Source organism: Eleutherodactylus coqui, chromosome 10 (genome assembly GCF_035609145.1).
Source record: "Eleutherodactylus coqui strain aEleCoq1 chromosome 10, aEleCoq1.hap1, whole genome shotgun sequence".
Taxonomy (NCBI): Eukaryota; Metazoa; Chordata; class Amphibia; order Anura; family Eleutherodactylidae; genus Eleutherodactylus; species Eleutherodactylus coqui.
This window is the reverse complement of record NC_089846.1, coordinates 113155314-113181979: the sequence shown is the minus strand read 5'-3', so window position 1 is coordinate 113181979 and position 26666 is coordinate 113155314. Positions and strand designations below refer to the sequence as shown.

General features: G+C 45.3%; 1 protein-coding gene across 4 annotated transcripts in view; it reads right to left on the bottom strand.

The window, feature by feature from the left end:
* PAK3 (p21 (RAC1) activated kinase 3) overlaps positions 1-26666 on the bottom strand; it is a 188313-nt gene that overhangs the window by 88973 nt on the left and 72674 nt on the right. For 2 of the 4 annotated variants that reach the window (XM_066581728.1, XM_066581725.1), the window contains exon 1: positions 15834-15979. The exons of 1 other annotated variant lie outside the window; for it this stretch is intronic. The gene's annotated coding sequence lies outside the window, so the exon portion shown is untranslated. Of the gene's footprint in view, positions 1-15833; positions 15980-26666 lie in introns of those variants that run through there. One more of the 4 variants, XM_066581727.1, reaches the window with a different exon arrangement.

The following is a 26666-nucleotide window of genomic DNA, read 5'->3' as shown; positions in this document are numbered from 1 at the left end:
GGCAGAAACGGTGTGACTGCAGGAGCGGTTTATGATGGCTAGCAGGGATTGCAGTCAGTAGGTCAGGGAGCATGTTATCAGGCGGAGTACAGAGGGGTTTGTTTAGGGAATGCAGTATGCCTCCCTGAAGAGGTGCGTTTTTAGAGCACGCCTGAAGTTCTGCGAGTCCTGGATTGCTCGGGTAGCCTTTGGTAGTGCATTCCAGAGGACCGGTGCTGCTCTGGAGAAGTCTTGGAGGCGGGAATGAGAAGTTCGAATGAAAGGGGCACTCAGTCTGGTTTCGTTAGCAGAGCGGAGAGCCCGGGCTGGGTGATGGATTGAGATGAGGGAGGCGATATAGGGGGGGCGCTGCGCTGTGGAGGGCTTTGTGGATGAAGGTAGCGAGTTTAAATTGAATTCTGTATTTAATGGGCAGCCAGTGCAGTGACTGGCACAGGGCAGAGGCGTCCGAGTACCGGCTGGACAGGAAGATGAGCCTGGCTGCCGCATTCAGGATGGACTGGAGAGGGTAGAGTCTGGTGCAGGGGAGGCCGATCAGCAACGAGTTACAGTAATCGAGCCGGGAGTGGATGAGGGCGACAATAAGCGTTTTTAACATCTCCACAGTGAGAAAAGAGCGGATTCTTACGATGTTCTTGAGGTGCAGCTGACATGTTCGGGCCAGAGATTGGATGTAGGGGGTAAAAGAGAGATCAGAGTCAAATATGACCCCAAGGCAGCGGGCATGTTGTCTAGGAGTTATGGTGGCGCCACACACTGAGATGGAGATGTAAGATGAGGTCGGTTAGTGGAGGGCGGAAATACCAGTAAGTCAGTTTTAGAGAGGTTTAGTTTTAGGTAGAGAGAGGACATGGTGTTAGAGACAGCGGACAGACAGTCGGTGATGTTTTGGAGGAAGGGTGCAGAGATGTCACGGGCAGAGGTGTATAGCTGGGTGTCATCAGCATACAGGTGGTATTGGAGGCCAAAACTCCTGATGGTTTGTCCAATAGGGGCTGTGTAGATAGAGAAGAGAAGGGGGCCAAGGACCGAGCCCTGGGGGACCCCAACAGCAAGGGGAAGAGGAGGGGAGGTAGAGCCAGCAAAGGAGACACTGAAAGAGCGGTCAGATAGGTAAGAGGAGAACCAGGAGAGGGCAGTGTCCTTTAGACCAATGGAGCGTAGCATACTGAGGAGGAGTTTGTGGTCAACAGTGTCAAACGCTGCAGAAAGGTCAAGGAGGATCAGTAGGGAGTAATCGCCCCTCGATTTGGCTGTCAGTAGGTCATTGGATACCCTAGTAAGGGCAGTTTCTGTCGAGTGTTGAGGTCGGAAGCCAGACTGTAGGGGGTCTAGGAGAGAGTTCTTTGATAAATAGCTTACAAGGCGGGAGTAAACCAGGCGTTCTAGTAGTTTGGAGATGAAGGGGAGGTTTGAGATGGGTCGGTAGTTGGCAGCATCGGTCGCGTCCAGAGGATTTGCAACATTTTAGCCAAATGTAATGTGTACAAAAATCTGCTCAATTTTTTTTCTTTTTTTACACATCAGAAAAAGGACAGAAAACTATTTATCAAATACCCCATAGGATTAAGGGGATACTAATAGAGATGAGCGAGCACGCTCGGATAAAGCAGTTACTGGTCCGAGCAGGCTCGGGGGTGGGGGTGTTATCAGGGGGAGAGAACACCAGACAGCTGATCGGAGACCAAACGGACACCATTATAGTCAACGAGGTCCATTTGGCACCGTCCGGTTCCATCATAAGACGGATCTGTTCGGACAGAGAATTCCCCTTTCCCACAACTAAGCAGAAAAACCAAAATCCCCGAAAGCAGGTGTGAACCAGGCCTCATTGTTTGGAAAGGGACAGGATAACAAATTGTAAAAACACAATGAAGCCCCATATCCTATCTTGTCAGAATGACTTCAGCCACGTCTCACGTGTAGGACTACTGTGATGAAACTGTGGAGCTGTGACAAGCCCCCCAGCCATGTCATATGTGAGAAATGTGATGTGACACGGCCGAGAGCACCAACAGGAAAAAATAAATGATAAATAAATGAATAATGCAGCACAGCAACATTCTCTTTTGCACCTTTTTTGGTGACCATCTAACAACTCTAGTGGTGTATTACTGCTCCAAGTACTGCTTTTGGTGTTTTAGTAAATCTGGGAGGCTAATTTTATTTTACTTGTGGAGAGCACCACAAGGGGGTAGAGAATCTAATATATAGGTCATGCAATGCTCCTTGGGAAAAAGCCATGCAAATGAGTAACTGATAGTCCTACAAAGAGCCACCTAATGACACGGTAGCTACCAGGTCCAAAAAGAGGAAGCGTTTGGGTTCTCATAACTAGAACATTCAAAAACAGCAGCTTTGGAGGCCAAGTTTTTACATGTCAGGAATGTCAAGGATGAACCCTTTCCAATCCACTGTCTGACCTCTGAAGACATTATGATTTAAGGCTGTACAGCTCCGAAGTTGGAAGACGTCCGTTGGAGTTCTCTTACTGTATATTGCCAGCCTCTCTGCTGTCGGAGCCTATCCAACGTGTCACTTCCTGCAGTACTGGCTTTAGCCAGCAGATAGCGCCATTGTATAACAGCAGAAAAAGAGTAAGCCCCCTAGGAAAACCAGGATACAAATTGGATTGGAAAGGGTTAAGGCCGGTTTCACATCTAAGCAGGAGGTTCAATCATAGATCCAGCTGAAAATATCGGACGAAAAGTAGCGTTTTTTTTACGTCCAAAAGCCGGTCCGCTGGGCAGACCCAAATATAATCAATATAGTCCGCCCAGCGCTGTGTAGTTCAGTACACAGACAGAACCATTCGCCCGTGGGCATTCCGAACAGAGCAGGAAAGCAGAATGTCTGTGCAGATATGAAAACACCCTAAGAGTTTTCTGCAAAGAGTGAAGATAGCGGTGTTATCTCTTGCTCACTGATCCAGGGGGTCTTGACCACTTTGGCTGCAGTCCCTGTATTAAATGTTGATTGACTCGACATACATCAGGCAGTAAATATTTCATCGCTCTGCATCTACAGCTTCCACTACTGCCCACAACATGAAAGACTAGCTATGACCCTGACTTGCTAGAAAAAAAAAAATCCTAATTTGGTATTCAGCTTGCATACAAGGCGGCCATAATTGTCTGTTTAAGCCAATTTGTCAAACAATTTTGATCAAATTGAATTTTATCTCCAAGCAATCCCTGTGGAAGAAAATTAATAGCTATGAGCAATTCATGGGCGAAGCCACATAAAGAAGGCTACAAGACAGAATGACGAACATCACGAGACGGATAAACCACTTAGTATCTAGTGGATATTTACAATACACTATGATGAAAATAGGGCTGAGATGAAAAGCGACCGATCGCCTAGAACAGCAGCTATTGGACACGGACAATCTTCTCAGATGTAACTGGTGGCACACAAGTACACAGGTGCTACTCTCAGGATAGGTCATGGATATCAGATGGGCGAGGGTGCAGATGTGGACCCCCACTATCCAGCTGTATTAAGAGGCCGTACATGAGCGCAGTGGCCTCTTCCCAGACATAAGACAAGAACACTTCAAGATCGCATTGTCCATGTTGCAGAAGTCCTGTTTGGCACTGCAGGCACAGCTCCCATTGAATTGGGGAATCAGTTGATCAATGGACCACACCAATCATCTATTGAGGATCTATCCTAAATTATGTGAATTTTTTTTTTTTTTTTTTTTTTACACCAGATGGTTTTTCTTTACAATTTAAAATCTTTATTGAACTGTTTTTGACACAATTTTTAAGTTACTCAAGCAAGCTTGAAGATGCAATCATTCGATCGCTAGGACGGTACTCTGCATTGCTTATGTAGTGCATTATACCAGGTCTATGACTTCAGCATATTAGACGCTGCCAGAGGTTAGATAGATACAGAGGCCTCTGGTACCTTTCAATGGCATTACAGGATGCTAAAGGGTGACAGAAGGAGCCCCCTTCTCTTGTAATCTGCTTATATGTTGCAGTTGTTATTGATTGTGGCATGTAGGGGGTTAAACTGCCAGGTTTCTTCTCTCTTGAGTTAGAGCAGGAGCCTGGCGGTCAGTAGCCTGTGTAAGGTGGTGGCTTGACTGAAGTATACACAGCTTTAAAGCCCATTAGTGAAGTCAGTAAAAAAGGCATATTGGCGGTCACTATGGGGTTAAATATGGGACCCCGAGTTTCCAGGTCAAAGATCCATAATGGGGCAATGTGGTGGAAGGTCACTGATCAATATGGTAAGTGTTTCACAGCTAGTTAGGATGTGATCGCCCAGTATCTGCCTTCTCCGACCAGATTTAATCTTTGGATCTGGTTCATTAGTCAATGACATTAATAACCAGATGGAACGCTTTGTGGAACGGTTCTAGAACACCATTCTGTTAACGAGAATTAATAGAGAAGGTTTAAGAATTAAAAACTCCTGCAATAAGACAGATTCATGAAAAACAAAAAAACAGTAAACAATGGGGAGAGAATTTCTAGTTATTTTTGGGTCCCACGCTCAGCAAACAAGTATTTCTGGATACAATACTCATTGGTATAGCATGTGGCACAACAACCCATGCAGAAATGGAGACCCCTATTGGAGGACCACCCTTCTAACCTGTGTGCTTCCACATGGAGCAACACAGTAGTTGGTGATGCAATACAAGTGGCAGCATAGTGACAAGATATCAGTGTGATTGCTGGGAACGGTCCTTGTCCAGTGCTGGTAAGCTTGTTACAATGTATGGGAAACGTAAGCAGCCCACAGCCCATGGCACGAGGCAGCCCACAGTCCATGGCACGAGGCAGCCCACAGCCCATGGCACGAGGCAGCCCACAGCCCATGGCACGAGGCAGCCCACCGCCCATGGCACGAGGCAGCCCACCGCCCATGGCACGAGGCAGCCCACCGCCCATGGCACGAGGCAGCCCACCGCCCATGGCACGAGGCAGCCCACCGCCCATGGCACGAGGCAGCCCACCGTCCATGGCACGAGGCAGCCCACCGTCCATGGCACGAGGCAGCCCACCGTCCATGGCACGAGGCAGCCCACCGTCCATGGCACGAGGCAGCCCACCGTCCATGGCACGAGGCAGCCCACAGTCCATGGCACGAGGCAGCCCACAGTCCATGGCACGAGGCAGCCCACAGTCCATGGCACGAGGCAGCCCACAGTCCATGGCACGAGGCAGCCCACAGTCCATGGCACGAGGCAGTTGTGCTACTTAGCTTTGAGTCTAAAGAAGAAAGTTTATATTTGCTAATATTGAAGATCTTGACCAAACGTTTTCGTTCATTTCTATAATTTGAGAGTTATCATGTTCACTCACTGGAGGTCACATTCATGTGGCCACATTGTTGCTGCATTTCAGCTTCCATATCGCAAAGACCAGACAGACCCCTGCGGTTCAAGTGAGCCCGACTCAAGCAACGAAAAAGGTGTTTTACACACACAGAAAAAAAAAAAAAAAGTCGCTGTATTGTACGAATTTGAACAATTATTCATTCATTATAACTATGGCCAACGATTGAACGATGAATGATAATTTGTTCGCTAATCGTTCATCATTCTTTTTATGCAAGCAGAAAAATCATTGTTGGCTCATTCACTAATGGTGCAATTTAAACACTGATCGTTCAGTCGTTCTCTGGTAACGTGAACCGAACCACTGAGAGATCACTCATTATATATACACATATTTATTTATCTGCGTGTTTATAAACCGAATGCCCGAGCAAAGTAGGACTCTGTTTGCGCAGGCGAACAATTTCTTGTTACGGGCTTCTACCCACTAGCGTTTTTTTTAACGCTGTAATTTTTGTGCGATGCGATTTTAACATTAAAAAGTCCCATTTAAAAAAACGCAGCGATATCGCAGCGTTAAAAAAACCGCTAGTGGGTAGAAGCCCTAAGTGTAAAAGTATCCCAAGTTTAAAAGGCAGCGATGCCACTGATCCACTTCCTTTTCCAGTGTTATTCCGTCCAGAACAAGAATGAACATGCGCGGGCACTCCGCCCATGTCCTATCCGATGCGCGGGACACCCCACATTACATACCCTATTTTCGTGTGAGACTTGCGCAAAAATAGGACATGCTGCGACTTTTCAACTCAGCCAATTGGTCCTAGTGAAAAAAAAATAAAAATCTCTTGTTTATATGAAACCATTCAAATGAATTGGTTTTTCTTCCCCATGCGAGCTCCGTCTAATCGCAATCGGATGGAACCGAGACGGGAATATCCCTCGTGTAAACAGACCCGTATGGTGCTTTCAAGCAAGGCAAATTATTCCACCCAGAAAACCTACAGTAATATCTGCTTGTCTGCCATACGGCTCTGTGTCAGAATTCATCCGCAAAGCCGCATCAATATTCACATGTTCGACAAGCAGGTTTGACTGTTACATAAATCTCCTCATTCCATCATCAATGTTTAGAATTTAGGTATAATGTCACGGCACGTCATTGCGGAAGGGCCGTGGGTCAGACGGCTTCCATTGAGTTCAATAGAAGCCGTCCGCGCGAAAAACCGCTCAAAAATAGAGCATGCTGCGATTTTTCCTCCATTTTTCTATAGCATGCTATGGGTGGTATTCGCTGCGGAATCCGGAGGCGGGCACCGCTTTGGATTCCGCAATGCAAATATGCCCGCGTGCGGGCGGCCTCACGGGACGAAGGGTTGAACTTCACAACATAATGAATGTTGTATTATTGCAAATAAGGCAGATTTGTCTGACCTTTTATGCAGGTCTTTGGGATTTGTAAGCCAAGCCAGAATCCATACACAGACCGCTGTTTTGGGTTTTTTGTCCTCATCAGTGTACAGGGGTATTGTTCCATCTTCCTTATTTGCGTATTTCCCAGAGGAGCATGCATGGCCTTATAAATCTCTTCACTCACCTTCAAAGTGCCCTCCTTACGGAGTGCTGACACCCCTCCTGACTCACATCACTAGCCAAGCAGGAAGCCTTTTGCACAATGATGAGGGTCAAAACCCACGAAACAGCTGTCTGTGTATGGGTTCTGGCTTGCCTTTCAATTCCCAATCCATGTTACAAAGACCTGTATAAAGGGTCGAACATCGATTTGCAGGAATGCTGCCAACCAATAGGTGGTGCTGCAGAGGTATTGTTCCATCTCCCTTATTTGCATATATTTCCCAGAGGAGCATGGATGGCCTTATAAGTCTCCTCACTAACCTTCTACGTCCTCTCCCTAAGAAGTGATGATACCCCTCCCGACATGTTGTATTATTGGGAATGGGCAGAGATTCGCATAGGCATGTAGTTTTAGAGATATACTTGTTTATATACCTGTGCATTAGGCCCTTGTAGGCAGCAACAATACAATATACATTATGGCAGAAACAATTGTGTTAAACAACATTCTTCTACCAAATGTAGAAGGAGAAAAGCTGTTCTAGCAGAATCAAAGCTGCAGACAAAGATGAAGGACGTTAGATTCCTGCGAATTGAGAAAAGCTACTGAAAAAAATGTCATCCCATTATAAAGCCGCCTTTGCTAAACACAACAAGAACATGTAATTCCTTCTTAAAGGGCAAGCTGCTCAGAAACAATACTCCAGTGGTTGCAAATAGGACCCTGGCTCCACTAAAAATGTAAGTGTGCTTGCCGTTAACCCAAATGTCCCATGATAGCAGGTATACATTAAGCTATACCAGGCTACAAAAGACACTGCTGAAGTCTATTGGCTCATGAATATATATTAAAGGGGTTGTCCGCTTGTAAGCTATTGGCTCAGGATACATCATCAATAGGAGAATGATGGGGGTTTATTGCCTGGGCCCCTTGTTGATCTGCTGTTCCAAGCTGATGCACTTGTGTAATGAACCGAGTTCTGCATGAAGTAGACTGCTCCCTTCTTACTATAGTGACCAGGCTTGGCATTGCAGGCCAAGATCCCAATGAAGTAAACAGAAATTTAGCCTGCAATACTAAGCTTGGCCACTACAGTAAGAACGGAGCTATCTGATTCCTGCAGAAATAAGCTCAGTGCACAAGCACACCTGAAAAGCAGCTAATCAGCAAGGATGCCAGGCAGCAGACCACCGCCAATCGACTACTCCTGAGGATAGGATAGGTCATCAATAGTTTGCAACACCTTTAAACTTCAGCACAGTGCCCCATCCATGTCCCAGGTAAACACAAGGAGAGCTAAAGGAACTTTCCGTTGTGAAGACCCTACTACACAACTCCCAGCCTTGCAGTTGCCTGGCCCCTGATGTAACACGGGGTAAAGAGGGACAATGGGGTTTACTGTAGTGAAACTTGAATTTTTAGATTTTGCATGGCGTTACACCGCTTCTAAGGAGAAATAGTTACTTTTAGTTCTACTATATAGTTCTACTATACTGGATCTCACAGTGCCCTCCAGTGCCAAGGACTCACAGGCAGACATTACTGCCCCTTGTTTTAGACAAGGCAGATAATGCAAGTCAGGGGACTGTCAATGGAAACAAAGCAAGAGCTTCTGAATCCGGGCACCACGCAGGAGTCCGCAGTGGCTGCGCTGAGCCGACGCCGTGGCTGGCCGCCTCTGATAAATCCAGCCTGGCATCTAGACATTGCAGCGCCAATCAAGTCTAGCTGCGGGCATTTCCAGGCCAAAACTATCACTAAAACTAGCAGGAAAGCCATGTTGAGCAGCCCTCTCCTAGAAGAAGCCTTACGGTCCGGTATAAGGAATCCTTCCCGGCGTCTTCAGTGCAAGGATTCATTTAATTTGGGGGATTGTGTTAATAAAATTTTAAGAGAAAAAGTATAATAAGTGCGAAGGGTTAAATACATGACTCCTAAAGTGCCAATCTAGTGCTTTACTGAAGTACAGGGTATTGTGCAGCCCTGTTTTTACACGATCCCATAGACTTTTATGGCCAACTTTAATACGGCTGCGATTCTTTTTCACACCCTCAAATACCTCAATGCAAATCAATGGCGTTTACGCCGTATTATGCGTGTAATTCGGACTGCAGATACACCCGTGTGAATGAGCCCTCAGGCCGCTTTCAGCGGGTTTTGAAACGGCCACTAAAAAAGCTGCACTCCGTAATCATTGATTTCAATGCGGCTTCTCAGACGAGCGTTTTAGCGCGGAGTTTCTAACACAGAACTAAACGAACGCGTTTGAAGATGCTGCAAAACACAGTTTATAGAAGCTGCATTTTTACAGACGCCTCTATCGGAGTGGCTTAATACCGGATTCACATGACTGTATGCGAATGGCGCTCAAGATTCTTGGGTGTAACTTGCATCGGACAGCACACGGATACACGTCTGAGCGCCGCCTGATCCCCGCAAGTAGTGGACATTCCATGTCCGATTCATATCCGTATTAAGGGCGAAAATAGGACATGCTGCACTTTTTTCACACGGACGTATTGTGGACATCCGTTGTGTGCTGTGAGATTTGCGCGGATACCCCACGTCACATCTACTAATCTGGTCTGTGAAATGAGAATAGGACATGCAGCAATTTTTTATCTAACATGGACCACCAGGCTCATCTGAACATCCCAATAGGCTTCAATGGGTCCATGAAATAGATGGACAGAATATATGCCCTTGTGAATGGGCCCTTAGGCCACCTTCACGCGGTGCAATGCTACCACCAGCCCCATTAAAAACAATGGGCGATGCGAGGGCACACCCAAAGATAGGACGTGCCGCGATTTGTTTCCAGTGTTGCATCACGGTGCGATGCGGGATAAAAATCGCTCATATATAGGATCCCATTCAAAAGAACGGGGTTCATATTTGTCCCAGATTTTCTCAGATGTGTGAAACTGGCCTAAAGGGGATTCCTATTTTGAACGAGCCTTCTCGCTAGCAGCTGGCTGTGGGGAGCGGTCTCACTGACACGGTTTTTAAAGATAAGACCCGCATCTCAGAGCAGAGAGTGGATCCTTGGAGAGAAAGGTCCGGGCGGGGTGGCTTTGTGGCGTAATTTGCGTGCGGACCTTACGCATGGAAAATTCTGCTGCATTTACAGTCGTAGCAAAATAGATGAGATTTTGAACATCTCACTCACAACTTGCAGAAATAATCTGCACAAAACCCGCGCGGAAACGGACAGGCGGTGCGGAATTCAATTCAGCAGCATATTCATTTTAGCGCAGTTTCCTCTGCGGAATTCCTCTTCTCGATGAGGGGGTGAATTCCGCATAGAAATGTGCAATAAAACCCACTTAAAAATGTGCACCAAATGGTGCGGGTATGGAGGCAGGTTCTCCGCTGCTGAATGCCCACTGCGGACATTCTGCTGCAAACCCACCCCGTGTGGACGCAGCCTTACTGCACCAGCACCTGATGAGTTAAGGGTGCCTTCACACTTGCAATAAAACCGCGCGATTCACACGCGATGTGAGAACAAGTGCAAAAGCGGAATTATGAAACCCATGCTTTTCAATGGTTTCCTTCACATTTGCAATGTTTTCACTCATGTGATGTTGCATGAAAACAAAAATTGCGGCATGCCCTATCTTTTTGCATTTTGCTTCTTTTTTTTAATCTCCCGGGTTTCCCTATGGAACCTTCTTTTTATCGCATTGCAAAGCAAGAACTTGTGATTTTTGTGCAAAAGTCCTACTGACTTTCACGCTAAAAAAAAAAAAAATTGTGGCAAAAAAAAATTTCAAATCGCAAGCGGCAGCGATGTTTTTGCAAAAAAAAATCTGCGCTGATGCTCAAAAATCGTGGGAAAAAAGCTTGCAATTTTGCTGCTGTTGCCAGTGTGAAGGAGCCCCGAAGGCCATCCAAGAGTACGTTCATACCAAACGTATATTTCATTGCAGAAAACCCACAACAAATCGGCAGCAAACTCTGCATGATGTGGATTCGCCACAAATTTGGGTGCAGATTTCACCCTATGCGTTGCAAAGCATGAAAGCTGGAGTGAAAATCCGGTGTAAAAATTGATAGGATATAGATTTAAAATCCTCATTTCCTGCTGTGGATTTGTTTCCTATCCTGTGGATGAGATTTAGTAACATTTCATCCACTATTCAACACACTGTGGATTTTCTGCACACAAATCGGCAATATGTACCCGGCACGGGCGGACCCTTAAAGTTCACTTGTTGCTTACACTAGGAAGAAACATCTGATTCTAACCAAGGAATGACACATCATTAAGGTTTCCGCACGAGGATATGCCATCACCATCACCATCTGAGCTGATGAATACACCGCTGGCATCCCACCAGAATTTCCATGGTCACGCTCATATTTTTCTCCGCATAATGTTACTACACAACTTTATATAGGGATCCCAGGAGACCAACCATCACCAATAAGATCCTTGGGATGTGCCATCTATGAATGTGGTGGGGTAAAGCATTCAACTAGAAGGGAAGTGGCACAATCTTAAAGGAATTGTCCAGTTGTAAACTGTTGCAGGCCTAGATTTAGGATTGGCCATAAATAGCAGATAAGTGAGGGTCTGTTCCCAGAGTTTCCTCCAGATCAGCTGTTTGCTGGGCCATTCACATCAATGGGAACTTTGCCCGTAATACCAAACCTGGCCACTGCAGTGTGAATGGAGCTGCCTCCTTCCTACAGAAATTAGCTTAGTTTACAAGCACACCAGCCCTGCAAGCGAACCGCTGATCGGCAGGAGTCCCAGGTGGTAGACAACTGCTGATCTACTATTAATGACCTAGCCTGTAGATAGGCCATTAATAGTTTATAGCTGGACAACCCCTTTAATAGACAGTTGAACAAAAGCAGTGAGCCACAGAGGATTAGAAATTGTTTTCTATCACTTCTGTGTATTGTTTCATTTGAAGTTTATTCCCAACTTATGCCAAAATACTGACCATAAATAAATCACAAACTCATTACCATTATTACTGGGGTTTTCAGAACATTTTGCAGATTTTACAAAATATATGAACAGTTACATTGACCCTAAATATAAAGCCTAGCTTAGGGCCTGACCACACGGTCTTCTGCACCATCCGTTTAACGTACAGAGTGCAGAAGTGTGTCCTGGCTGGACTGCGGGTCTCCGGGCCCAAACTTGAAGCATCGCATTCGTGTATGATACTCCAAGTTTGGGTCCGGAGACCCGCGGTTCAGCCAGGACACACTTCTGCAGTCCGTACGTGATGCAGAAGACCGCGTAGTTGGGCCCTTAGGGCCTTTTCACACTAGCGCTTTGCTGATCTATCGTGGGAACAGCAAAACCGAAAGAAAAAGGTTCTAGTTTTAAAACCCATAGAGATTTATTGAAGCGAAAGGTCTTTAGTTTCAATCAGTTTCTGCATTTTCTAACTTTATTCCTTTTTTTTACACTGGACTGTGCAGACTGACGCACTTTTGCTTCCAGTTTCAGAAACGGAATACAGACGGATCCTTTTTTAATGCGTTGTATTCAATGGGAGGCGAATGAAACTTGAAGACAGTCTGGTGGCGGTGGCTCTACAATGATTGTGGCTCAGTGGTTAGAACTGTTGCCTTGTACTGCTGGGGTCATAGGTTCAAATCTCATCAAGGACAACATCAACTTTGAACAACTCCATAGAGCCGTCACCGTTGGTCAGATTTGTACCTACAACTCCAGCACTGCGAGGCAGCAGTGCTAATGACTGAGCCACCATGCTTAAGAAACAGAATTAAAGGGGTTGTCTCGCGGCAGCAAGTGGGGGTATACACTTCTGTATGGCCATGTTAATGCACTTTGTAATATACATCGTGCATTAATTATGAGCCATACAGAAGTTATTCACTTACCTGCTCCGTTGCTAGCGTCCCCGTCACCATGGATCCGTCTAAATTCGCTGTCTTCTGGAGTTTTCAGACGCGCTTGCGCAGTCCGGTCTTCTCCCTGGTGAATGGGGCCGCTCGTGCCGGAGAGCTGGTCCTCGTAGCTCCGCCCCGTCACGTGTGCCGATTCCAGCCAATCAGGAGGCTGGAATCGGCAATGGACCGCACAGAGCCCACGGTGCACCATGGGAGAAGACCCGCGGTGCATCGTGGGTGAAGATCCCGGTGGCCATCTTGGTAAAGGAAGAAAGAAGTCGCCGCAGCACGGGGATTCGGGTAAGTAATAAACTTTTTTTTTTTTTTTTTTTTAACCCATCCCTTGGGTTTGTCTCGCGCCGAACGGGGGGCCTATTGAATAAAAAAAAAACCCGTTTCGGCGTGAGACAACCCCTTTAACACAATGAGAACATACAGACGTTGACCATTGTCAGACGTCAACCTAGAACCCCAATGTTACAAGGTGTGGTGGCTCAGTTGTTAGCATGGCTGCCTCGCAGTGCTGGAGATGTAGGTTCAAATCTGACCAAGGGTGATGGCTGTATGGAGGTTTTCAAAGCTAAGCACCAACACTACGGCATGTAAGTGTAAGGCCACTCTCACACATACGTCGACAAAATGCTGCGATTTTCCTGCCGTTTTCGGATGCAGGTTAACACCCCCCAAATCAGGTGATGAAAAAGTGTGAAAACACAGCAGCAGACAGAGCTCCAAAATTGCTGCATTAGAAAACACGGTGTTCAGGTCTGCAAGGCCCCACGGGAGCGTTATACCGCGGCGATCAAAATGCCGCAGTAAGAAGCGCATGTGTGAGAGTGGACTAAAGCTTTACAGACGCTTTCTATTTCACTTCCCTTATTAATGAAGCAGGATCAGTCGAAAAAATGCTAGTGTGGACACAGCCTTATGCACATTTGCTTAGAAGTTCAATACAATCTATTGTTCTCAGTGATCAGCCTTTTTTAGACTGGAAGAGCTTGCAGTGATAGAGCTCATCATCCACCAAATTGTGTGGCGCAGGTAGAGGTACATTTGTTAACGACTAGTATCCGTAAAATGGAAGCGGCACCCCAGACAACGTACATCACATAGTAATTACATCACTTTTGGGGATTCCTATGGACAGCTGCAATAGTTGCCTCTTTTTTTAGCTAAGAAGTGCAGAAAATACAGATTGGATACCTTTATAAAATGCAGTTGATGTTAATTGGGCCTTAAAGGGGTTATCCCATCAAAAACACTTAGCAACTACCACAGGGTAGGTGATATTTGATGATGGAGGGTCCAACCGCTGGGATCATAAGAATGGTGCACTTAAGATCATAAAAGCTGTGGTGCGCATGTATAACCACTGTTCCATTCACTATCTATGGAGATAGCTTAGCGGGACACATGGCTATCTCCATCAGTCCCATAGAAGTGACTGGAGTGATGGTCACACATGCGCATCACCACTCCTTTCACTAAGAGGACCTCAGGGTGCCCCATTCTTGGGATCCCAGCGATTAAACCCTTAGTGATCAAATATTTATATAATAAATGGTATTGGTGGGACAACCCCTCTAGGACAACCCCTGACCATATGCCCAGTAGATGAATGACTGTCAGAGATGGGGGCGTCCCTCTTGGGATCAGTCTCTATGACCCAATTCTGAGAGACACTTCAAAGCAAAAAGGTCCTAGCTCTTGCAATCTCAGGTCGTCCATGTATTACACGGACTGCCATTCATCTGAAGAGGGGATGCCTGTCAGGTTTGGAAGCCATCACCACCGCCCCCATATCAAAAGGGGTTGTCTATAATAAGACGTAACACTAAATATTTTCAGAAGGCCTGAATCTCACGTATAAAAGGGAACGTAGAGCCGTTGCTCCATAGCAACCATCTTTCTGAACACGTTTTCCCATTCATTACATGCTAACATTTTTAGAAAGGGATTCCATCCGCATAACGGAGAGTGACGAAAAAAGTCGAAAACCTGGCTTATCTCACAACGGTGTTCCCTTATTAAAAACCCTTTGGACTTTTTACGTGAAAATCCTATTTGGATAATAAAAAACTTCATAAAAGCTAAAAAAAAAAAACAAACAAACCATATCCGTTTGTAAATATACTAAAGGCGCTGCTCGGCGCGGAGCATCTGCAGTATTGTGTATGCATGAAAAACGTCCCACAGATTAAGACAGCCACATTTGGCGGAATTGTCCCAAGGACAACAATTGACGCTGCTAAAATCTTTTGAGTCGGCAGGTTGATGACAGAGAAGAGGCCAAGTGTTTGCATAATGACAGCCCGGCGGATGGAGCAGGGAGCAAGGCTTGGACAAAGGCTCATATGCATATGGGGCCTATTACTGAGCTCCTAGTCACAAGAGCAGGTGTCTTCCTAGGGAGCACAAAAGGGGTAGAGGATAATATATGCAAAGTGGATTTATTGCCCTCACCAGCAGAGATCCGCACAGCAGATGGCAGCGATTGCAAGCTCTTATGGACAGAGGACTGCTCCTCGTAGATTTCACCAAATCTCACAGAAATGATCAATCACTTTATAGAAATAAAGGCCGTGTTATGTTATATTGTATCAATGAACCTGAATTGTGTGGCGTTGTCCTACATCTATATGTAAATACTAACAATCACGAATACATACGATGCCCAAGACATACACAGATCCCACTTCCAAGTATAAAGCCCCATCCCTATAGAGAATGACCAACCCAGAAATCTATAAATCCAGCTTTCTACATGTAAATTACCTGGTGAATAGGTATAAATGGATATATGCTGCCTGTCTAGTGCACATAGACACACTGTATTACAATACACACACAATGTAACAAGCATCAAAATGCTAAATATTATTCCGCCAGCCAAAGCCTAAAATACACTGGTTACAAATAAAATGTTGCAATGAAATCTGAGCCCCCCCAAAGCCATCAGACACAATCCTGCAGGCTGCGCCAGAATTGGGAGAGACCAGAACAGGCCATTGCTGAACACAAGGCAGCATGGGCTGCAGCTGCAGCATGATACGCTCTGAATAAAGACGATGGCATTACCTGGCACCCACCCTGGCATGCTGTATCCTCCGTGTCCCTTCCGTTGCAAATGCTCCTGATGAAAGGGAAGCCCTAGATTTAGTCCATCTGCAGAAATGCTGCCATCCTTTTTCCAGCTCCTGACCTCCAGTGCTCACATTAGTGGCTTGGATGCTTCAGCTACCTCCTTGCTGTTCCCTAGCCCATGATGTCACCATCTTTTTCCATCCCTGATTGGCTGCCAGGCGGCTGATAATAATACTACTAATAGCACTAGGAGGGCTGGGATAGGCAAATCTTTTGTTTCGAAGCAGGAAGTGCATAGAAACCTTTCAGAGCAGAGGGAGGGAGCTTAAAAAAAATGTGATGCTTTCAGTAACACCAAGTCAGCCTGCATTGTGTGTGGCCAGAGGTGCAATGCCACCGAGGCAGCCGAGACACATCTGAACACAGCACACTCCTGCCAGGGCCCTGCAGCAGGCGCCGCACTCCTCCTCATACTTATTTATATACATGGGAAATTTAGATTTTCTACAATGGATTAAAAAGAAAAAAACAGATGGACACAGTAACTAAGTGCAGTAAATGGCCATCGGTCCAGCATGTCACCTGCAGATGATCGGGCAGAAAGCCAAACCTGAGATAACACAAAGCTTCAAATAGCTTTATGTGAAAGCATCACCTTGTACCCTGATAAATCATCACATCTCTAGAACATACAGTAATAATTGGTTCCATTAGAACTGCTACAACTGTTCAAAATATTGTACACAGATGATTAAATTGAAATCAACTCAAAATTCACTACCAGCGGCGACACTTACCGAAACACTGATAGAGATACACGAAGACAGGTATATACCATATCCCAACAGCATGCAGAAAGGGGGATTGCTATACAGAGGAGCATTGCATAGGTGCAGAATACTGATGAACAACCACTAACCCCCCCTAGCACATAGATGGGCAGACTGCTATATGGAGGAGCATTACATGGGTGCAGAATACTGATGAACAACCACTGACATGTCTAGTACATAGATGGGCAGAATGCTATATGGAGGAGCATTGCACAGGTGCAGAATACTGATGTACAACCACTGACATGTCTAGTACATAGATGGGCAGAATGCTATATGGAGGAGCATTGCACAGGTGCAGAATACTGATGTACAACCACTGACATGTCTAGTACATAGATGGGCAGACTGCTAAATGGAGGAGTAATACATAGGTGCAGAATACTGAAGAACAACCACTCAAATCTCTAGTATATAGATAGGCAGACTGCTATATGGAGGAGCATTACATAGGTGGAGAATACTGAAAAACAACCACTCACGCACATAGATGGGCAGATTGCTATATGGAGGAGCATTGTGCAGGTGCAGAATACTGATGAACAACCACTCACATCTCTAGCACATAGATGGAGAAAATGCTACATGAAGGAGCATTACACAGGTCTATAATACTGATGAACAACTACTCACCCCCCTAGCACATAGATGGACAGACTGCTATATGGAGGAGCAATACATAGGTGCAGAATACTGAACAACCACTGACATGTCTAGTACATAGATGGGCAGACTGCTATATGGAGGAGCAATACATAGGTGCAGAATACTGATGTACAACCACTGACATGTCTAGTACATAGATGGGCAGACTGCTATATGGAGGAGCAATACATAGGTGCAGAATACTGAAGAACAACCACTCACATCTCTAGTACATAGATAGGCAGACTGCTATATGGAGGAGTATTACATAGGTGCAGAATACTGAAAAACAACCACTCACGCACATAGCACATAGATGGGCAGAATGCTATATGGAGGAGCATTGCACAGGTGCAGAATACTGAACAACCACTCACGCACATAGCACATAGATGGGCAGAATGCTTTATGGAGGAGCATTGCACAGGTGCAGAATACTGAACAACCACTCACATCTCTAGCACATAGATGGACAAAATGCTACATGAAGGAGCATTACACAGGTCTATAATACTGATGAACAACCACTCACCCCCCTAGCACATAGATGGGCAGACTGCTATATGGAGGAGCATTACATAGGTGCAGAATACTGATGAACAACCACTCACCCACATAGATGGGTAGATTGCTATATGGAAGAGCATTACATAGATGCAGAATACTGATGAACAACCACTCACATCTCTAGTACATAGATAGGCAGACTTCTATATGGAGGAGCATTACATAGGTGCAGAATACTGAGGACTAACCACTCACAAACATAAACGGGTAGATTGCTATATGGAGGAGCATTACATATACACAGAATACTGATGAACAACCACTCACATCTCTAGTACATAGATGGGCAGATTGCTATGGGGTAGCATTGCACAGGTGCAGATTACTGATCAACCACTCACACCCCTAGCACATAGATGGGCAGATTGCTATATGGAGGAGCATCGCACAGGTGCAAAATACTGATGAACAACCACTCACACACATAGATGGGCAGATTGCTATATGAATGAGCATTACATAGGTGTAGAATACTGATGAACAACCACTCACATCTCTAGTACATAGATAGGCAGATTTCTATATGGAGGAGAATTGCACAGTTGCAGAATACTGATGAACAACCGCTCACAACCCTATCAGATGTTGGATGGGAGTGGCTGACTAGTATTATGCTTGCACATAAATAAGGCGTTTTAATAATTTCAAACTAAACTTTCAATAAATGCACTAAGAATATGATTATAAATAACATAAGACACAGACTGGATTATTCACACCACTATAAATATATACACAAGAAAATCGGAACAATCTCACTATTCCAGACGTCCGCAACAGAATGTCCTCAAAACATGGCAGGTTCTGATAATCAGAGGTCTCAAAAGGATTCCAGGTTCATCCATACTCTTCACTGTCCCTAATGAACCTTACACCACCTGTTAAAGCCTTAATACCCTAACACAGGGATCTGCTGCAGGAAGCTGTAAATCACTTCCTATATAGAGGGCAGCAGCTTCTACAGGGTCCTGTGCAGCACACAATGCCCAAGCAGCTCATCCTGGCACAGTACAGAACATGTAGTACCGCACTGTACTGCAGAGAGGCACTACTAGACAACCAATCAGTGCAGGGACTTCAGTAATATAAGGGTTTTACCAATGAAATGCCCATTCTTATTGGCTGGATTTTAAAGCAAAGTGCATGTCCTGCAGTTGTGGACTGTCGGCAATTGTAAGTGGACTCTGGTTTCTGATTACAATGACCAGGAAAAACCACTGTACAAGGGACCATGGTATAACTGGCAGGGGCAAATCCCTCTGTCTAGGGCCAAGGCTGTGTTCACATCACATTAGAGCTCTACGTTTGCTGGAAATAGTGGAAAGCAGACAGTGCCTACATCAAATTCATAAGACTCTATTCATCCGGCAGATGCCAAAAGAGGGACCCTTTAGCAGATTATGCCATCAATGGATGGGCATCCAGTAATAAATGCATACATCTGTCATATATGTGAATTTAAGCTATATACATACAGCCATGTGTGAGCTGTACCTGTACAAAACAGGTGCGAAAAACATCCCAAGGATACCCTCCATGTAACATGTGATGCTGCCGGCCCCACACTGCATGCAATCCTCTCCGACGAGAGTAGGGCACGCAGTGTGGAATACACAGAGAGCACACGGCCACAAAATAAAGGCATGGCAATGGGTACCTATGGGTGGTATATGCCACTTGTATGCCAGGAACCTCAAACACTTAAAAAAAAAAACTCTGTTTACAGTTTTTATGTCTGTTTTCCACTTACTTGAAGGTGGGGACTGATTTGTTAATTAAAAGGGAAGCGGTCAGCAGTTCTTTGCAATGTAAACCAATAGCAACGGTACAATTGTGTAGGAACTCTCTCTCTCTGAGGCTATGTTCACACGGATGAGCACGATATTGCGCAGAGAAACTCAGCCCGATATTGCGCTTCCCAATGTGCGTTTTACACACAGATATAAGGTGTTTTTCATTCAAAAAATGCCTCCCATCACTTCTGTGAAGTTGCGATCCTCAGGCGAGTATTTGACAAAGGTCAGAAAGGTTTTCCCCATTGATTTCAATGGGAAACATCACAATTGCTCGCACAGCACGCGACTGCACACAATGTCTTTTAAGGTCCCATTGAAAACAACGGGGAAGGCGTTTCGAGAGAATGCCATAAGACAGGACAGGCAGTGATTTTTTTGAAGCTCGCAGCATCGCTGTAAGGCTGGGTTCACACGGGGCGGATTTGTTGCGGTTTTGCTGCAGTTTTTCCGTTGCGGTTTTGCCGCAGAAGCAGTTCTGCGGCAAAACCGCTTCAAAGGTTATTTTTGTCTTTCATATTTTCTTACGTATTTTCGGCACGGAAAATCCGCAAGAGTTTTTTTCCGCAGCGCTTTTTTACTTTTGCAGCGGATTTTGCTGCATCCATAGAGGTCTATGGACCAAAAAGCGCTGCGGAAAGGTCAAAAGAGTTGACATGCTGCGTCTTCAAAAACCGCGCCGCAGCTGCATTTCCGCACTGCGGCAGTGCGGAAACAATCCGTCCTGTGAGAACAGCTTTTTGCCCAAACACATTTGCACTGCATTGTGCGGATATGCAACGGCAAACAGCGGCAGAACCGCAGCAAATCCGCCCTGTGTGAACCCAGGCTTAGGGGAAAACAACGTTCATGTAAATAACTCCATTCAAAAGAATGGATTTCACATTTGTACAAATTTTGTGTCTCTCACAAAATGTGACATTCGCCCTTGTGTGCGCGTAGCCTAACACTGCTTTTGCTTTGAATGTGGCTAAAAGCATACCTGTGTATTTGAACTTTGCTTCCTTTACATTTTCAGAGGGGGCCGGTGGGTGGGCTAGACCATCTCCTTGCTGCCTGTTTAGCCAGGAAGTCCGCCCCTCTTGCATCACCTGGCTACATCATCTTAGTAAAGGGTTTGAATTTTGCACCTTGAATGCTGTCATGGCCTCCGCCTACTACGTCATCCACATTGGGTACCGGCGCATGTGCAGATAATCTTAGGCATCATCCACACCAGGGGATGCTAAAGGGGCGGACATTCCAGCTGAACATGCAGCTAGCAGAGATGGTCCATTTTTAAAGTGCAAATACCCTGTTTCCCCAAAAATAAGACAGGGTCTTACATTATTTTTATTTATTTATTTATTTTTATTAACTGTTATTAGGGCTGATTTTTGGATTAGTTCTTATATTTACAGAATCCTCAAAAATCCTGAAAGATCATGCTGCATCCTCACACATCATGAAAAATTATGCTGGGGCTTATTTTTGGGGTAGGTCTTATTTTCAGGAAAACTGGGTACACAGTTATGCTTTTAGCCACATTCAAAGCAATAGCAGTGAGAGACAGTTCCTACATAAATGTACCGCTTGCTATTGGTTGACTTTGTTAAAAACTGCTGACAGGTTCCCTTTAAGAAAATCAATGACAAACTTAGACCCTGGCTAGCTGGTAATTATTGTAGACTGCTGAAAGCTCTACATTGTCCTAGTCTCATAGTAGTAACCATAAAGTAACACCGCCCTCACCAAAGCTGCTGTTCTCCCATAGTAGAAACGAGGTTCCTGTGGTGTCCATGCGACTGTTACAATGCCATATAGTACCCCAACATGCAACCATATCTGCTCACAATCCCCAAAGTGTCCCTAGACCGTAATATGCTCCAAGTACCCTGCTGCTGGTTAATGTGTCCGCACATATTAACACCACTAGTTTAATTCCAGACGATAGTAAAAATACAGCAGGTGGTGGGGATGATTAAAGCCACTACTTCTGCAATCAAGAAAAAGCAGGTCGAGTTCTTAGCTGATAACCCGGAGGAGGAGGGAGAAGTATTTTTTAACCCCTTCTGCCTTCTCCTATCACTAGTACATAGCGCTCAAGATGTGCTATGTACTAAAGAGCTGGGTCCCCTGGCACAGCAGAGCTACAGGGTCCTAGCAGACCCACATCAGCTCTGTCAGTAAATATTGTCACTACAGAGAATGTTTCCCCCTTGTAACCGGGGCTCCTATGGATGCCCCAGCTACAGTGGAAAAATGTCAACAAAAAAATTAAAAAAAAGACCATGTGAATATCCCCCAGAGGTCTTATAGGACGTCATGGGGGACATAGATAGTGAAAAAAAAAATTACATAAATAAGTAAAACAAAATTACAGCATACAATAAAAATATATACATAAGAAAGAAAATAATCCAAAACCGATGCCAACCAAAACTGTCGCTTTATGCGCCCTGCAATCCAAAACCATACATATTATATATCAAAACATCCAAAACAAAATGAGGAACCCAATACCATACTTTATTTTAGTGTAAAGATACTAATTTAAAAAAACTATAAATGTTTTTTTTTTTTAATCTTTTTTTTTTTAGCTTTTTACCCCCAGTAAAACAAAAGAGAACAGAAAAAAGTGAAAAAGAGATTTGAAAAATAGCCCTAAAAGTGTCTCGTCCGCCTGGTCCTAAAGGGCTAAAAAAGGAATCCGTGTGAGCAGCAATACAAGGCTGCAGCAAAATACTAATATTTTAGAAAATGTGAATTTTACCATTTCTTATATGTTGGGCTCTCAGGTAGCCGCATTACAAACGGACACACCCCTTTGTCGATCTGCTATATGGATTGTACTTACTATAGATGTCCTCAGAGTATTGAGTCTCTTCCAGGTTTGAATCCGACACTCTGATCCTTGCAAAGTAACACGGCCAACCTCTACCGCAGGGCGCTACTTATCACCAACCTAAAAACTTTGGGTCTTATACCGCAGGATTTGCTGAGGTCTTCTAAACAGCCATCTTGTCCAGAAAGTCATTACGCAATCCGATAAAGCTGCGTGTAGAGCCTGCAGGTCCATCTAATAACTGATCTCCAATGTGCTCCTTCCTCTTCCATTAACACACAGAAAGCAATTATCTAACACCGAGAAGAAAGTCATGAAGCCACAACTACATGAGTCTATGGATAGAAGTCACCCAGAGGAGCCGCACATCACCATAGCAGTATGGATTATGGATTAACACAATTAGCACATCTATGTGTGTTCTTCTCATGGCTAAGGGAAAGGTTCTGTATATTCCATCTGCAGGTTGTGTCCTTCTAGTGTAGATTGCCTGCTAGAAGATTTCACTATATCTATTGTAAAAGTTATACTCTTGGTTATACATTTGCTACAAGAACATCTGTTACCCTCAGGAGAGCAGGATCCTCTAGATCAGTCACTGCAACCTCCTTACTATAGGGGGAAAGCCTGAAAAAATGGTTCTACACCCAAGGGACCTCCAATCCAATTTCTAGATAAAGCTTTGAATAGGTATAGTATTCTGTAATTTTACTGACTACCCCATCAGTTTGCCATCAATACTGTAAAAGCGACTGTACTTGTTGGTTGGAAATCATTGCTCTATGTTAACATACAGGGGGTAGACAAAAATATGGAAACACCGTACAAAATGCAAGAGTTGCCCTCTAGACCCCAGCTTGGTTGAGAGCTTTCCTGCCAAATTTATGTTTACTTCACCTCTTGTTCACAGAAAAAGCCAAAAATACAATACCTGAAGGTCTGCAAAACAGACACGGTCGCCATAGGCACGATCGCTATAAGGCAGGCACAATCGCCATAGGGCAGGCGCAATGGCCGTAAGCCCTGAAGATATGCAGTCAGCCAGACAATAATGTGGAGGAGCAGATTGTTCTTGGCAGGCTAATATGCAGTCACCCACTCAACCCAGCCCAGATTGGGGAGGAGTGACTGCATATACTAATAGCCTGTACATGTGACCGATACCATAGATGCCAGCCATAGATGGGTGGTGACCCACCATACAGGATATCAACCCTGGCTGATTTAACAGCGGGTTGCCCTGTATCTCTAAAGTGGGCCACACTGGCTGACATCTTGGGCTCCCCCACCAACTAGCAAACTACATACAAAAGTAATAATGCATACTAATAAAATGCGGGTGTTAGTACTGCATTTTGGCCAAAACGCATAGGCTGACGGGCCGCGCCGAGGCCACACCGCTTCCGTCAGTACCTACGCTAACTGGCTGACTGCATATCTGTGAGTAATACTTCACCTCTTGCCCTGCTCTGGGTGGTTTTTGGAGCCAGCTGCTAACGGTAGCTGAGTGGCTCACACCCCTGACCACTGGAGTCTTGTTGCATGGACAGAGGTTCATTTATACCTGGCAGCATCTATATTCTATGACCTCCACTTATAATTGGCTATCCTATGTAACTTAAAGGGGTTGTCCCGCGAAAGCAAGTGGGGGTATACACTTCTGTATGGCCATATTAATGCACTTTGTAATGTACATCGTGCATTAATTATGAGCCATACAGAAGTTATTCACTTACCTGTTCCGTTGCTGGCGTCCCCGTCTCCATGGTGCCGTCTAATCTTCAGCGTCTAATCGCCCGATTAGACGCGCTTGCGCAGTCCTGTCTTCTGTCTTCTGAATGGGGCTGCTCGTGCCGGAGAGCTGCTCCTCGTAGCTCCGCCCCGTCACGTGTGCCGATTCCAGCCAATCAGGAGGCTGGAATCGGCAATGGACCGCACAGAAGACCTGCGGTCCACCGAGGGTGAAGATCCCGGCGGCCATCTTCACAAGGTAAGTAAGAAGTCACCGGAGCGCGGGGATTCGGGTAAGTACTACCCGTTTTTTTTTTTTATCCCTGCATCGGGTTTGTCTCGCGCCGAACGGGGGGGCTATTGAAAAAAAAAAACCCCGTTTCGGCGCGGGACAACCCCTTTAAGGCATTTATTTCGCACAGTGTTTCCATATTTGTGTCCACCCCCTGTATATACCAAGACACACTAAACCCAAGGCCTCCTGTGTCTAAGCTTGAGCGCAGGAAAAGGTATTTCTCTGCAGCGTTACGTCCCATTTCTTTAGAAACCTTTATATACTTTCCTTTTATCATCGGCTCCGGCTAATGCCCTGTGTGTGCTTTTTCCTGTAGTTGATAGAGTAACACTGTGCATTAATAATAATAGGCCGGCATGCCAGAGTATAGAATGGCTTTCAGCTTCAGGCATTAGCTATTTATAATAAGCTAAATATATGTGAAATGACAATTTAAAAGTACATTATTGGAAGACGGACAACTCCTTCTGACCGTAGGTACGAACTTGCCAGTCGGTGCTGGGAACAGACACTCAATAACAACAGGTAGTTATAGGGCAGGGAATGCTAAAAGGTTTGCGTTCGGTGCTGTAGAAGAAGTTTTAAACATTAGCAGAACTCTGTTGAAGAGCCGACGGTTACCACTGGGGCTTTCTAAATGGTTTGGGAGACCTGCCTTACATTCTTGGTATGTCAGTTGTGCCGTGCGTGCTGCCGCGTGGTCACTACTGGCCGTTAGCCATAAGCACGGTGATTGCACTAATGATATACGCCATCATGGCAAGTGACGGACATCAACAGGAAACAGTCACTGGATATTGGGGCGAGTGTCCTAAAACCAACACCATCTACGAGCCTTCAACACCCTATATGCAGTAGACCCGACTGTGGACCATCTGAACACAGATTCATGGGAATAGAGGACAAGACTCTAACTAGTTTGGACCCCTTCCAGACTCTTTCTGGATACACAGATTAGCATGCACATTTTACAGTTTTGCAGAACCATAGACCCTAAATTACCCAATGGAGGCCAATTTTGTTTCCGTTCAGGCGGTTTCACTGCATTGAATAGTGCAGGAGACCACATCATAGGATAGCACACGCCGGCCTCTCCCCACCCGCTACAAGCGGAGAGGCGCTGTCAGTCTTAATGCCGCAGACGGGGAAGGGCTGAACAGGGCCGCCGCCACGGCTTGGAGCGCAGCTCAGCGTCAAATTTCAAAGTGCATTTATTGTGAAATGCAGCAGTTTTAGAATAAAGCACTAACGGAGGGGACAGGCATCCACATCCTGGGCTTAGGCGGCATAAACCCGATATCAGAACCCCCTTAATGCCAGGCTTACACAAGCGTAATCTAATTGTGTATTACGAGCTCAATATAGGGGCGTATAATATGTGGCGAATGGAGTCAATGAAAGTACATTGATTTTCATCGATCCGTTCACACTTGTGTATATTCATTGCGTATAATGCATGCATAAAAAGGACGCATGCTCTACTTTGCTGCGTATTATGCGCGATAGAGCCCTATTGTTCTCTATGGATGCGTAAGAAAGGGCTGTAAATATGTAATTACATTGCAACACTTAGAGACAATAGAAGGAAAGTTTAAAAAAAGAGAGAATAAAACCAGGAAGCCAGCGCATGGCAGCGTGCGTGAGATATGCTGCCGTCATGCGCAAACGCAGTAATATGCAGCATTTTACCATACAGTCGGGTGCGCCCGACCCAAGTCTGACCTGTCAGAAGTATTGCGCAGTAATGTATTATTACCACTGTAATGATACAGCACTGTACGTAAAACGGGGCTAATGATGAGCAGTGCCTGGTATATACGGAGGAGTTGTCACGCTCTATGTACCAGTTGGATCGCACCCCTCATTTCTCATAGGGTCTTGGTAATATATAAGCAGCCACCCGAGTGCTGGCTATGGCATCGTAGCTCTGCAGCAGTCCTCCACGCAGCCATCTTTACCCTAGGAGGCTCCTCCGCCCCGCTGAATATATTAATTCTGTACAGGTGCTCACGGTGGAAACACAACCTTCCCTGCTGGACAGAAACCTTCAGATTAATTCACTGTAAAAATACTTGGCAGACGGCGGGTCAGACATAGGAAGTCGGCGGTGGCGGCCAAGCGTACAGCTCCCTGCGACTG